Source organism: Diceros bicornis, chromosome 39 (genome assembly GCF_020826845.1).
Source record: "Diceros bicornis minor isolate mBicDic1 chromosome 39, mDicBic1.mat.cur, whole genome shotgun sequence".
In the NCBI taxonomy this organism is placed as follows: Eukaryota; Metazoa; Chordata; class Mammalia; order Perissodactyla; family Rhinocerotidae; genus Diceros; species Diceros bicornis.
The window spans coordinates 5,411,107-5,425,332 of NC_080778.1; the positions used below are offsets into that span (position 1 = coordinate 5,411,107).

The window sequence follows — 14,226 nt, forward strand, 5'->3', positions numbered from 1 at the left end:
ATCTTGCTATATCTCCATTGGCTTGGCCAATGTAGCTTGTCCAGTGGCCAAACATGGAGAATAACTACAGAATATGTGAGAATCAAAATCAAAAGCTTAATTAAGCAAGCGGCAAGCAGAGACGTGTGTAAATAGTGTCAGTTAAAACATCTGGTGGACCCAGGATACATATGTTGCATCCCCAAGTTAGGAAGTAAGAACACGTTATAAGTGTGCCATAAACTGTTTGATTTTCTTATATTTATATTAATGCATTTATTTCTAAGATTTTGTTTCAGTGCTCTCTTTGGCAGGACACATACTAGAATTGGAACTATGCAGAGGAGATTAGCATGGCTTCTGTGCAAGGATGACAAGTAAATTCATGATACGTTTCACATTTTTTTTTTTTGAGGTAGATTGGCCCTGCACTAACATCTGTTACCAATCTTCCTCTTTTGCTTTTTTCTTCCCAAAGCCCCAGTACATGGCTGTGTATCATAGTTGTAGAGTTGTAGCTCTTCTATGCAGGACACCACCTCAGCATGGCTTGATGAGCGGAGAGTAAGTCTGCACCCAGGATCCGAACCGGTGAACCCCGGGCTGCCAAAGCGGAATGCTTGAACTTAACCGCTACACCAACAGGCCTGCCTCATGTTTTACGTTTTTAAAAAATTAACTCAAAATTGATCGATGACTTAAATGTAAGAGCTAAAACTATAAATCTCTTAGAAGAAAATACAGGGAAAAAGATTTATGACACTGGATTTGGCAATGATTTTTTGGATATGATACCAAAAGCACAGGCAACGAAAGAAAAAGGGATAAATTTGACTTTATCAAAATTAAAAACTTTTCTGCATCAAAGAACGCAATAAACAAAGTGAAAAGGCAACCCACAGAATGGGAGAAAATATTTATGAATCATATATCTGATAAGGGATTGCTATCCAGATTATATAAAGCACTCCTACAACTCAACAACAAAAAAACCAACAACCTGATTAAAAAATGGACAAAGTACTTAAATCGATGTTTCTACAAGGAAGACATGCAAATGTTCAACAAGTACATGAAAAGATGCTTAACATCTCTAAGCATTAGGGAAATACAAGTCAAAACCACAATGAGATACCACTTTACACCCATTAGAATGGCTATTGTTGAAAAAACAGAGAGAGCAAGTTTTGTTGAGGATGTGGAAAAATTGGAACCCTGTGCATTGCTGACGGGAATGTAAAATGGTACAGGAGCTGTGGAAGACGGTACAGACATTCCTCAAGAAATTAAACGTAGAATTATCATATGACCCAGCAATTCCACTTCTGAATATATACCCCAAAGACACAAAAGCAGGAGTTTGAAGAGATAGTTGCACATCCATATTCACAGCAGTGTTATTCACAGTAGCCGAAAGGTAGAAGCAACCCAAGTGTCCATCAAGGGATGAATGGCTAAACAAATTGTGGTGTATACATACAATGGATTCTTATTCAGCCTTAAAAAGGAAGGACATTCTAACACACACTAAAACACGGATGAACTTTGGACATTATGTTAAGTGAAATAAGCCCATTGCAAAAGGAGAAGCACTGTGTGATTCCACTTATATGAAGTTCCTGGAGTAGTGAGATTGGTAGAAACAGAAAGTAGAATGGTGGTTTCCAGTGACTGAGGGGAGGAGAGAATACGGAAGTAGTGTTTATTGGGCAAAGTTTCAGTTTGGGAAGATGAAAAGAGTTCTGGCGATGGATGGTACTAATGTCTGCACGACAATGTGAATGTACTTACTGCCACAGAACCAAACTCTTTAAAATGGTTAAAATGGTAAATTTAATGTTATGTATATTTTACCATGATTTTAAACAATTAAAAATCAGCAATAGTCATTAAAAAGAGATTTTGGTTCACAGGTATTTCGTTTCACTCAGACATTCAAAACCATCTTGGGCACCTCTCCTCTCTGACTTTTCTTCGTGACAGAATTCTCTTCGTCATCACCCATTTCCAGGAAAGGAAAGGAACTGTCTTCCATCCTTCCCTGAGGGTAACACTCTTAAATCTTCATCCAGTTCCCTCACGCATTGGCCAGGCTCTGAACCCTGGTGAGTCTTGTCCATAAACATTGGTCTCCTTCACCATCAGCTCCTTCCTTCCTTATTAAAGCTGTGCACAGGGCTCCAGTAGCCTAAGGAAAATCTTCTCCTCCAGCATGCTCTCCATGCAGCCCACCATACTGTCTCCTCTGCTCTGCACCTCCAAACGTCATCATGTCCGGTCTTCTCAAACGGGCTGTCCTCGTACACTATTGAAACTATCCTCACAGGTCGCTAATGTGTCAGTCTTCATACCCAGGATCTTTTCCTCAGGCCTAACCCTTTGAAACCTGCTCACAGCAAATGATAGCATTGCTTCTACCCTTCTCATCAAAGGTCAGATGCTCACTCATCATCAGGCCATGCACATCGGAACTCACCTCCCTGGGGTCTTGGTGGATCCAGTTCCACCATGGAGCACACTCTCCGCCTCGCCTGCAGCCTACATGAGTATATTCAGAGAATAAAAGAGAAGGAAAGAGCTGCTGTAAAGCAATCGTATTGTGAGTTTCACAGACCAAATCAATTGTAAACCCAGGCCCTGGTGCCATAATGTCAGAAGGACTCCTTGACTCTTGGTAAGTGCAGGACCCAGGCTGGGACGCAAGGCTCACGCCTGGGCACCTGGGGCTTCATCCAGTCTGGACAAGAGAACAACTCAGTGGTCTTTCTGTTAGAACACTTCTGTTCTCATTGTTTGTCCTCAGGGTGTAATGCTGCTCTGCCGTCCAGGCTCTACCGGGACCTTCCATGGAGAATAAGCCTTCATTTAATGTTACGTTGCATCCCAGGCATGGCACGTAGAAGAAAGGGAAACCTCACTGCCCTGGCAGAGCAGAGTAAGGCCAGGGAGAAAGCAATTGCGGTAGTGACTCGTGTCGTTCCACCGCAGAAGACAGAGAGGCTGGGAGAGTAGGACGGAGCCCCATACTATTCCAAACGCAGAGCACAGCGCCCAGGGGAGGGAAGCTCCCACTGTCAGTGATTTGATAATCCTCTGCTTTCTGTCAAGCAGCTTTACATTCTTTCTTCTTTCCTGGGCCTTGATTCATCTGATCGTCTTCCACACCACCCAACCCCTCACACGCTGAAAGAGGCTTAGCGTGTTTATGTGTGTGTGTGTACCTGTGTCTGTGCATGCATGTGTGTATTGTACGTGACTGTATGTGTGTGTATTCATGTGTGTGCGTGCATGTGTGTGAGTGTGCACATGTGTGTGTGTCCTCTTCTCCTCGCTCCCCTTCATTCCCATGGAATCTATTACTTCCCTACAGGTTTCTGCTCCCTCAGAAAAATGTGGTCTTTTCGGTGGCCTAAAACACAGCATTCCTGGAATCTGCTGAATGGGTGATTTGGGGGAAAAATGTCTACATACAAGCTTGGCTCAACTTTAGATGATGCTCATCTGACTCGTGCAGCTTCTGTTAGTTGATTTTTGAGTGCGTGGGCAGTGTATGGTTCTAGGATGAATGTCTTGATCTTACTACAGTATCAAAAAACGTTTAAATCCTGGTTTTCATCTGCATAAAAATGTAGTTGCTTATCTCGGAAACTTTTATAATCTGTATGTCCCTGAGCCTCCCCAGTTTTGAGTGTGCAAGGGCACAGCACTGGTTATGGCCCACAAAGCCCACTCGAGGGGCACCAGCCCCCGGCCCACGCGCTCACTGAGGTGCCGCTCTGCCCCATGACGTTCTCTCTCAGCGGGGCTGCCAGCCTCTGCCACATGGAGTCCCTCTTGCCATCCTGCTTGGTCCAGCCCAAAGCTCCCAGGACACACGAGTCAGAGTCCGTCTGCTCATCAGAGCCGCTCAGGATGGGAAGGAGAACAATCTACCCCCGGGCGTTCTACTCGACAAGTTGCTGAGTTGGGGGAGTCCCTGGGGCCCCAGAGCGGCCTCCTTTGTGTTCACACAGGCACATTCTTTTGTGCCTCTGGGTTGAGCCCGGTTCATGACCGACCATCACTTTGTATGCAGAACAATAACTTCCTGCAACCTTGGACTCTGAGCTGGATCCAGCTATTCACAACAGACTCCTGTTTCATTAATGCGTGAATTCATGGCTTTCTCTCAGGGGTCTCAAAGATCCACTTTGTGATTCAATTCCTGTTTCCCCTGGTCTGACAACAGGCCTGTATATGCCTGAAACCCAATCCTGGACACTATTCAGGTTCCATACAGGGAGACTCCTGGGTCAGTAGGGAGATGTGGCCTGCCCCTGCCCTGCCCAGGCATTTCATGGTGAGCTACACCTCCTGCCGACCTTGCATTTCCTTTATCTGCAGTCTTCATGGTTGAATTTCAATCACTATCTATTCCTCTTATTTTCCATTATTTATGGCTGGCCAAATAATTAACAAGACAGGTTAGCAGGAGAAAATAATACCAAGATTAATAACATGTATACATGGGAGAAAGCAGGGACACTGCGTTTCTCAACAAAATAGCAGAAATTCTCATCTTAAATACCATGTTCAGCCAATGACAAAGGAGGATTTTGGGGGTGGGGGGAGTCAGTTACAGGAGATTACTACTAAAGCACAGTAAACAAGAGTAAGGTTATTATGCAGATTTAAGGCCTCATCTTCCACATTGATAAGTCTCTAGAAATGAGGCCATCCCCCCCCTTCCCAAAACAGAGAGGGAGATACCTTTACAAATGGAGATTTCCCTTGTAAATGTAATTGTTTGTCTGGCAACTCGCAGGGCCATCCAGAGAATGTGGCCAGAGAGACAGAACTTCCGATAAGATGGGCTTGTTGGTGCCTTTCCTATTGTAACATTTATCCTACATTATCTTTACAGCCATCATGATAGAAGATCTGTTCCAGGAAGGAGCCACCATGTCAAATTCTTTAGGCAGTCAGTGGGGGAGGTCAAATGTCCCTCAGAGAAAACAATCAAGGTAAAGAGATATATTTTAGGATGGCCAAATCTTGATCTCCCACACTAGATATAAGTCACCTGACTCTAGTGTCTGCTCTGCTCTGTTTTTTTGTTTCCATACAACTCTAATTGCTCAAAATGTTATGCTGATGATGGTTTCATGGGTATAGACAGATGTCAGAATTTATCCAAGTGCTCTCTGTAAATACGGGCAGTTTATGCGTCAGTTATACCTTAATAAAGCTGTCTTAAAATACTTTGTAATGTTACAGGACATGTTAATCCAAAATATTTATAACATATCAAAAGTCATCCTCTTATCAATAAAGCATTCTAAAATCTGTACATAGGACTTAGAAATTATTTACAATAGATTGTCATAATTTTTCACCGCAGATGCCTGTGACCTCAGCTCTCTTCTGTTAGTTATACACGAATGGTAAGCATAGTAACCCAGAGACCCATGAACACTAGTTTAGAGTTACAACCACACAAATGCACACAAAGTCCTGGTTCTTCCCCCACCTCCCTGCTCTGCTGTTAGTGGCATGAAGAAGACTGGACTAAACATTTAAGAGGACTGATGTTTGGCGTAGTTCTTGTTTTGTTTGTCCCGATGATCTTTGTCTTCAAGCCTTATCCTTCAAGGCTTGCCTTTACCCTAGTGCACATTGCTCGGCTCTTCTGCCTGTGATGTTCGGTGGTCCCCAGCCTAATAATCCTCCTTAATGAGACCAAACTTCCATGACCCTTGTGAAAAGGGGCTGGGCAAGGCCCACATCCCCCCTTACACATTTCTGAATTAAACCCTACATCGTCTCTGAAGATTTTTTTCTTCTGGTTACTACTATAAAATCTCAGCACACTGTGGTTTCTCCCTATGGGAACAAGTACACTCTTGATGCATGGTGGTCCCACAGCCCACCAGATCAGCGTTATGTGAATTCACATCCCAGTGCCTTGGGAGCAGGAGGTCTGCTAGGAAGGTGTGGTTCCCCAGAATCTGGGTGCAAAGGGCACTTGTGATTTGTTCCTTCATGATTTTACTGTAGCACTGGGCCCCTGAGGGTGGGGATCCAGATCTTGTGGTCCTCAAGCCTTGTTAACCCTGACGGCGTTCACTTGCGCAGCTCTCTTTGGAAATATCCACGGCCATGAGCAATTCCCACTGGATAATTGGGGCCCAGCCTACCTCTCCCTCACTCTCACTCGCTGAAAAGGAAGCTTTTCAGATTGCAAATGAGAAACATGAATCTACTCATTCTAATTTATTTTTAAGAAAATGTAAAACCTTCCTCATGCTTTAGTATTTAAATTCATATTTACTCTGACAAATTCCTTGCAACAGCAGAAGAGTAGAAGTTGACAACTGACCCAAGCTATTTTGGTATTTCCAACCACCAGGTTCTTAATGGAAGACGCCATCTGGCCCAGGTAGTTAAGGCTGAGTGAAGGGCACAGGGGCCTTTCCTATCTCCTTGCTCCCTAGGTACCTTGTAGATGAAGGAGTCTCAGACCAAATCCTGCAGCACACACAGATCTTTGTCAGGGAGCAGGCACAAAGACGCACATCCCAGTCTGTAAACGTGATGAGTGTCCCTTTGCCGTCCTCTCAGGCATTCTACTCATCACCTCTTGCAAAACATTCACTCAAGAAATGTCCGTATCATTCTAGTAGTAGCATTCAGCAGACCTTTGAGTCCCACCAGATGTTAGGTCCCTCCACTCGCAGCTCCCAGAACTGGCAAGTATTGCTGGAGTCTTTTTCCTTCTCAGTAACATCATGCAGAAACCAGAATTATCTAGCCAGTTCACCTTTCTTGAACTCTGCTTATTTAACCACTGAAACACCATATCTACCCCCATTCTTCTGATTACACACCCTCCAGTGTGACCAGCAATAAAGACAGTTGAAGGATCTACAGTGGCCATTTGCAGAATATGAGTTTTTGAAGTTTCTTTCGCATATTAAACACATCTGAAGTGCGTCATTGATCAGAGTGCCTCAGATGCTGACTAATCACCCCAGGATGCAGACTAACACTGACACACTCATACATCATGCCATTTATGGTAATGAGTATTAAAGTGAATTACAGACAACGTAACACCAGACATCACTGTGTCACACAAACGCGATTGAGACCCGCAGATCTGACGAAGGAACCAGCACGATTCCTGGGCTGTTCTTAGGAGGTTTGTAGCTCAACTGAACACAGGTCAGTGTTGTATGAAACAAGCACGGTAGGCTAGCTGTTCACCCTACACATCCCCTCTGGCCTTCATCTCATCGCCCACCCCACCGAGACACACACACTCACATTCCCTACATTTTGGGTCTGATTGGAGCTGCTAGATCTGACCTCTCCTTAGGAAAACCTACCAAGTCAAGTCTGACTCTTAAGCCCCCTCCAGTAGCTAATTCTCAGAGTCCACCAGACAAGACCAGAAGCAGGATGTTCTAGCTAATGCAAGTTTCTGACCGTCACAGCTCCGAATCCATAGTTTGGAGCCATGTTTGCGAGTGGGTTTCTGTTTGTGCACCCACATCGAGGGTCACTTGCAGCCCTGGTCACACTATGCTTATCTCCGTAAATGATCCGTCCATGATTGGAGACTTCCAGGGAGAGCTCTGCTCCTGATTATGATGGCACGTGTCAGTAGTAGTTGACATTAATACAGTACCTTGTTGTTCTCTCCAGCCGGCTGCCTCCCCTTCACACTTAAAAGTGGGAGCAAAGGACCCGCTTTGCTGACACCGAGAAGCAGGACAGACACGTGGGAGCAGATGAGCAATGACCCAGCAGAAGGCAGCCTGGACTCCTGCAGTGCCACAGGTACCAAGGAGTCCTGCTACCCCCACCTCCCCAGAGACTATTCTTGCCCTTCCCTGACGTTCTCTCTTTGTTCTGAGTGGGGGCCTTGTGGACAAAGTGGTCAAGAAAACCATCCGTGGTTGGGAAAGATTTGGGGATTCTCATATGAGAATAGTGTCTGGGAATAGTGAAGCGGCCTTACATGAGTTTTCTAAAATACCCCTATGACATTTTTTCTTTTATTTATTTTTTCTATTTTCGAGGATTTAGTTGACATATATACTTGCTTTTTATCTCTTATTTTTTGAAGTTAGGCCAGACACCTTCTTGATTAATATCACTGCCAAATTAGTAATTTAATCCAGTCATGTGCTGCATAACAACGTTTCGGTCAATGACGGACAGCATATACAACGGTTGTCCCGTAAGATTAGTAACATGCAGCCTAGGTGTGTAGTAGGCTGTACCATCTAGGTTTGTGTAAGTACGCTCTGTGATGTTCACACAGTGAGATTACCTAACAACGCATTTCTCAGAACGTATCCCCGTCAAGTGATGCATGACTGTATTACAGTGAAGAATAATGTTCTTAACCACTATCAAGCAAGGGCATTTTCAACACAAAAATAATTTACATTACTTTTATCTGATTGTTTTTATGGCTAAACAAAATATCTAGCAATAAGTTCCTGATTTATTTGAAATTTTTCATGAAATGGGACTATTTGAACCTTGGAAGCAAAGTTCTCAAAATACAAAACAAATGTGCTTCTCTCTATTTCTAATGTAGAGAAGGTGGCAACCGTCTTTAAAAATGGTCAATTTGGATGATTAAGCATGTTTATAATAGGAAAACACTTATAACTTCTTAGCTGCCTATTTTTGTATATTCATAAAAACCAAAAGGACTTTGCACAGGGCCAATGGAGGACTCCATTCAGTTGAGAGTGCTGCTCCAGTGGCGATGTTCATTCTTCCTTCTATTAGGATTATTTAGCTCCTGCTATGCACAGGTTCAATTCTTGGTCCGGAATTCAGTTAGGTCCAAGATATAGTCCCTGTTTCCATGGGCTCACATTCTAGTTGGAGAACAGAATGTAAGTAAGCAAACGGATGCTATAGTGTCAGAGAGTGAAGAAAATCAAGCAGGTGGGGGGTGAGAGTGATGAATACAGGGGACCTACTGGAGTTAGAGCAGTTGTAGAGGTCTCAGAGAGGACAACATGTGAGCAAAGATGCGCGTGCTCTCACGTGAGGATCTGGGAAAGGGTACTCCTGGCAGACGTGAGCACCGAGGCAAGTCTGAGTTGACATGTTCAAGGCAGAGCACAAAAGGCCAAGCAGCCAAAGCACAGTGAGCAGGGAGCGTGGAGGAGAGGAGGTCACAGGTGTGGAAAGGAGCAAGACCACATGGTCCTGGGAGGCCACAGGTTATGGTCTTCAAGTGTTGGGAAAGCATTGGAAAATTGGAAGCAGAAGAGTGATATGTAATTTTAAAAGGCTACTGGGGCTTGTGTGAAGCACACCAGGAGAGCAAGAAGGGAAGCAGAGATTCAATAAAGAAAGGACAAAGGCCGTGGCCTGGGAAAGGGTAGCAGCACTAGAATAGGGGAAGTGGTGTCAGGGACCCATTCTGAAGATATGATTGATGCATCTTGTTAAGAGATTGCAGGGGAAATACAAGGAAAGAGAGAAAAGGAATACTTCTAGTTCATTGTTCTGTTTTGTTTTGGTTTTTTGTCCTGGGCACATTTGTTATGAGGGGGAAAAGGACGGAAGATGCAGGTTTGTGGAGTGGGAGAAACTGAGAATTGTGTTTTGGACATGTTGAGATTGAGAAGCCTTTTAGATATCCAAAAGACATGGAGTAGACAGTGAAATGTATGATTATGGTGCCGAGGGGACTGATAGGGGCTGAAGATGCATTTGGGAGTCACAAGATGTATGGTATTTGAAATCACTGTACTAGGTGAGGTCTCCTTGAGAGAGCAATGTTGATAAACAGCTGAGAGATGAGCCCAGAGCATTAAGTCTATAGAGTTCAGCAAATGGAGATGCCACCAACAGAGGCTGAGAGGAAGGAGGGAGACCAGGTTTATGGCGGCCTGGAAACCAAGAGTAGGAAGCATTTCAAGGAGAAAGTGAGCAACTGTGACAAATGCATCAGGGAATTGATGATAGGACTTGGCAATGTGGATTCCATGCGGACTTGACAGGAACTCTTCAGTGCAGGGGCAGGAGGAGAGCCTGACAGGAGAGGTTCCAGGGCAGGATGGGAGGAGAAGGAGGGGAGGCAGCGAGTGCAGAGAACTCTTCCAATGAATTATGTTTTTAAGAACAAAGAAGTGGGATGATAGCTGGCAGGGGAGGTGTGGGTCAACAGAGTTTGTTTTGTTGTTTGTTTTTTAATATGGGGCAGGGCAGATTGGCTGAACCCAACCAGCAGCAAAAGGTGATCATCTTACAGCCAGGTGGAGATTTTCTGTTATCTGTAGGAGGATCAAGAGCAAAATCAGTAGCTTTCTTTTCAGACTCCATCACAGGGAGAAGGCTACTTGTCCCTCCAGTCAAGAGACTTTAAGGAAAAAAGACACCAGGAAGCTACAGACACATTCACACAGACACACACGCACGAAAAATTAATCCCAATGTCAAATTCAATTCCAGTGTGGAAACCAATAAAATTGTCCTTACCTTACTGGGTAGCCACTTGCCCTATGTGGCTATTGTAATTTAAGTTCATTAAAATTCAATGAAATTAAAAATTCAGCTTCTCAATGACACCGCCACATTTCAAGTGCTCAACAGGCATGTGTGGTGAGTGCTTACTTTGGGAAGAGCACAGAAGTGGATTATTTCCACCATCACATTCTATTGGGTGGTGCTGCTCTGAATTCCAAGGGACAGGGTATTTGGGAAGAAAGATTAGTACGAAAGAAGAGACGATGTGTGTTGGAGAAGGGAAGAAAATAAACTGACAAGAGATTTGAATAAAATCCTGAATAATATGTAAGAGAAACGTGGTGAAAGCAAGACCACACATTGGAAGAGTTAGGAAACACTAAATCATAGGTTGCCCGTGAGAACCGAAGAGGTGAACACCAGATCGACAGCCGCTAACCACAATTTAATGTGAGAGGAAAAAATTGAACACAGAGAACAGTAAAAATACAATAAAGACAGCTCTAACAATTATTTATCAAAATTTTATTTGTACTTCAATTCTTTGCAGCCCAGAACAGGATTCCCTTGAAATGGAGACTGTTTAATAATTTAGAGAGGAACTTTCTATTCCCCATCCACAGCATCGTTGAACTGCAGGCTTATTAGCACCTTCAGCTGTGACATCTGAGGCTTAGAGAAGCTAGTTTCCTACAAGATGGAAGGCCATGTGGGAGGAGGACCTTTGCGTCCTGGTTCAGTGCACTTTCTGGGAACTGCGGGAGCAGAGGCCTTGACTAGAGTCTGAGCACCCCGAGACTTGGTTCCTGGCAGAAAGGATGGGTCTTTGCCAGTTCCACTTGGGAGCAGGACCAGGGCAGGGCTGGGGGAGCTGCTTCAGCACCCTGGAGCAACTTGGCTTATGGTCCAGGGACCAAAACATGGTGTTCAATCATGGTTACTATTAGCAACATTCTAGCTACATTCAGGGTCAAATAGAATTTTCTGGGCTTCCCCCAAGAATTCCCATAATTTTAAGACTACTGTTTCCACGGGGAAATATTTTATGTGTTTTAAACAACTGACTTGAAACAAACTGTTGGATCACAACTTTTGTGTGCTAACGTCCCTAGATAGGATTACAGGGCTAACATTTTTCAAAGACTTCACTAAATTCTAAATCACTTAACTCTGATAGGGATAGCACTGGGATAAAGGCTAAGAAGAGTGTTTCATCTTTTAAAAACTCTTTTGAGAAATCTGCTTTTCCTTGAATAAAACCATGTAAAGCTGTTATTCACAAGTTTTTTTCTCCCTAAAGTCTAGATGGCAAATAGGATTTTAATATCTCCTAATACTGGTTCCCAAAGAATCCTTTTATCAGGTAATGAGAAGTAGTTACCCTCCAAGGTTTCCCTTTTTTTCTTGGCTGCCAGGAAGCTGCTAGCAAAATGTATTGATTTAATCATAGTCTTTGAAGTTTTAAAGGGGAGGAGGTGCTAACACTGAGACCAAAGAGAATTATTAGGATAGGGGAAAGGGACAGTTGCTTTGATTCTGGTTTAATCCCTATCTTTAGCTGAGTAGGATCAGAGACTGGACTTTACCAATTACCCTAGATAATATCAGACTGCTACCTTAAGTATCTATCAGAACACTAATTTATTGACTTATAATGGCAATAATCTCTTAACCAGTAACCAGAACGTTCCTGCCCATGATCCATGGAAACCTCTTTCCTGATTTTGAGATATCTAGGAAGTTGAAACAGTAATCAAAAGTTTTTTAGGCAACGTAGAATTAAGGCAAAGGGAAGTAAATATCTTGAAGTATGCTTCATCCAGACCACAGTAATATCACTTAAATACTCTTGTTGCCCAGTTGAGAATGTTTTTCTGGTGACAAGGATGCTTTTGTCTCTCAAACTTTATCTTTTCCCCCCTATACAGAGCCAGCCACTATTAAAGTGTGCTATTCTGAAAGCAGCTACACCATATCAGCCCTCCTTCTGCATTTTCCTGGATGTGTTTCCATGACCCATGTCATTAGAGTTCTGTACCAGGAGGATGGTTGCCCCACTCAGAGGACAAACATTTCCTTTACTTCCAAGTTCTTGGAGGAGCGTGGCCCTCTCCACTCTTCCTTCTCTCTTGTTATTCCTCTATTATTGTAAGCGACCACAGTTCTTTTTTGAAGGAGAGGGCAATTTCCATTTTTAATAAAAATACGTAAAATTTGCAATATTTAAATGAAGACTTCATCATTAGCAAATGATTCCTTTAGTTATTATCTTAGTGCACAGTGATTGCCATATTTTTAAAGTTATGGCATCTTTTTAAAAAAATATACTCCATATTTTGCCTTTCCTCAAAATTATGTATTACCTAAATTATAATAGCTATCTTATATATCAAAATAATTACAACCAGGGCCGGCCCCGTGGCTTAGCGGTTAAGCGCTCACGCTCTGCTACTGGTGGCCCAGGTTCGGATCCCAGGCGTGCCCCGACGCACCGCTTCTCTGGCCATGCTGAGGCCGCATCCCACATACAGCAACTAGAAGGATGTGCAACTATGACATGCAACTATCTACTGGGGCTTTGGGGAAAAAAAAAAGGAGGAGGATTGGCAATAGATGTTAGCTCAGAGCCAGTCTTCCTCAGCAAAAACAGGAGGATTAGCACGGATGTTAGCTCAGGGCTGATCTTCCTCACAAAAAAAAAATAAATAAATAAAATAATTACAACCAAAAGCTCTATATGAGTCATTTTCCAGCTGAAGGTCTACTTATTGTCAGTTATATTTTGACGTAACACAATTATGTTACATCAAATTATTTGAACAACCCCTTGAATTCATAGAATTTGTCTTACCACCCCTAGAAGTATTTTTTGGAGATCTCTTTTGCATTTGGCACCATGCTAGGTGCTATGGGGAACATAATGGACTCTAAAACAATATCTTTAATTTAAAAGGTTTACCAGAATTCCTTAGTCCTGTCCCTGTGGGTACCATCTGGGTAGTGACGGGCAGCTCGAGCACTGTGCAGTGGTCAGAGGACCACACTGTCACAGCTGCAGTGCCGGGTGCTGGTGATGCTGAGAATCACCTGCTGTGGGATCAGGGCTTGCCCTTTGAGGTGTGGTACACGAGGACAACTGGGTCTGCAGTGGAAAGGGATGAATGCACACAATAAAAGGAGAAGACTGAAAGGGTAGAGACAGAAACGGGTTGACCTGGAGAAAGAAACCACGGATGTACACCGTAGTTGTGTATTTGGCTTTGGACTTCCATCAACTGATGATGAAATTAATTTGTTATATTTCTTTATAGTATGCCATTTTGTTTTCCTTGACCAAAAGCATGAGATGATCAAGTACATACCAGGAAAGATGTTTTTGTTTATCTGTTTAGTTTTACATCTCTTTCTGTGTTTATTTTAGTCTTACTCTTCCCACGTAGATCAACAAAAATGGATATTTCCTGTTCAGTGACATCTGTTCACAAAACCTAATCAACAGGTTGATTGCTGTTGATTTCATTGATTTCTTTCTCCCTCTTTAATGGCCAACACATAGGTGGATTTGCAATTGTGATGGTAAGGATAGAAATGCCTCTGAGGGGGTTTAGTGGAGACAAATAGGATAATGCATGTAAACTCTGTGTGAACTCTTCTTGGAAAGGACCCTATACAAAGAAAGCCAAGGTTGCAGGGAAGTTTCCATCCCTATTGTTCCTGCTGCCAGCTTTCCTTGAGGTTATCTTACAGCACACACCCTCCCTTATT

General features: G+C 43.3%; 1 non-coding gene across 1 annotated transcript; it reads left to right on the forward strand.

Moving 5' to 3' along the window:
• The first annotated feature begins 279 nt into the window (after positions 1-279).
• Positions 280-384, forward strand: LOC131399803 (U6 spliceosomal RNA). Its single transcript, XR_009217230.1, has one exon. It is a non-coding gene; the product is annotated as a U6 spliceosomal RNA (small nuclear RNA).
• The last annotated feature ends 13,842 nt before the right edge of the window (positions 385-14,226 follow it).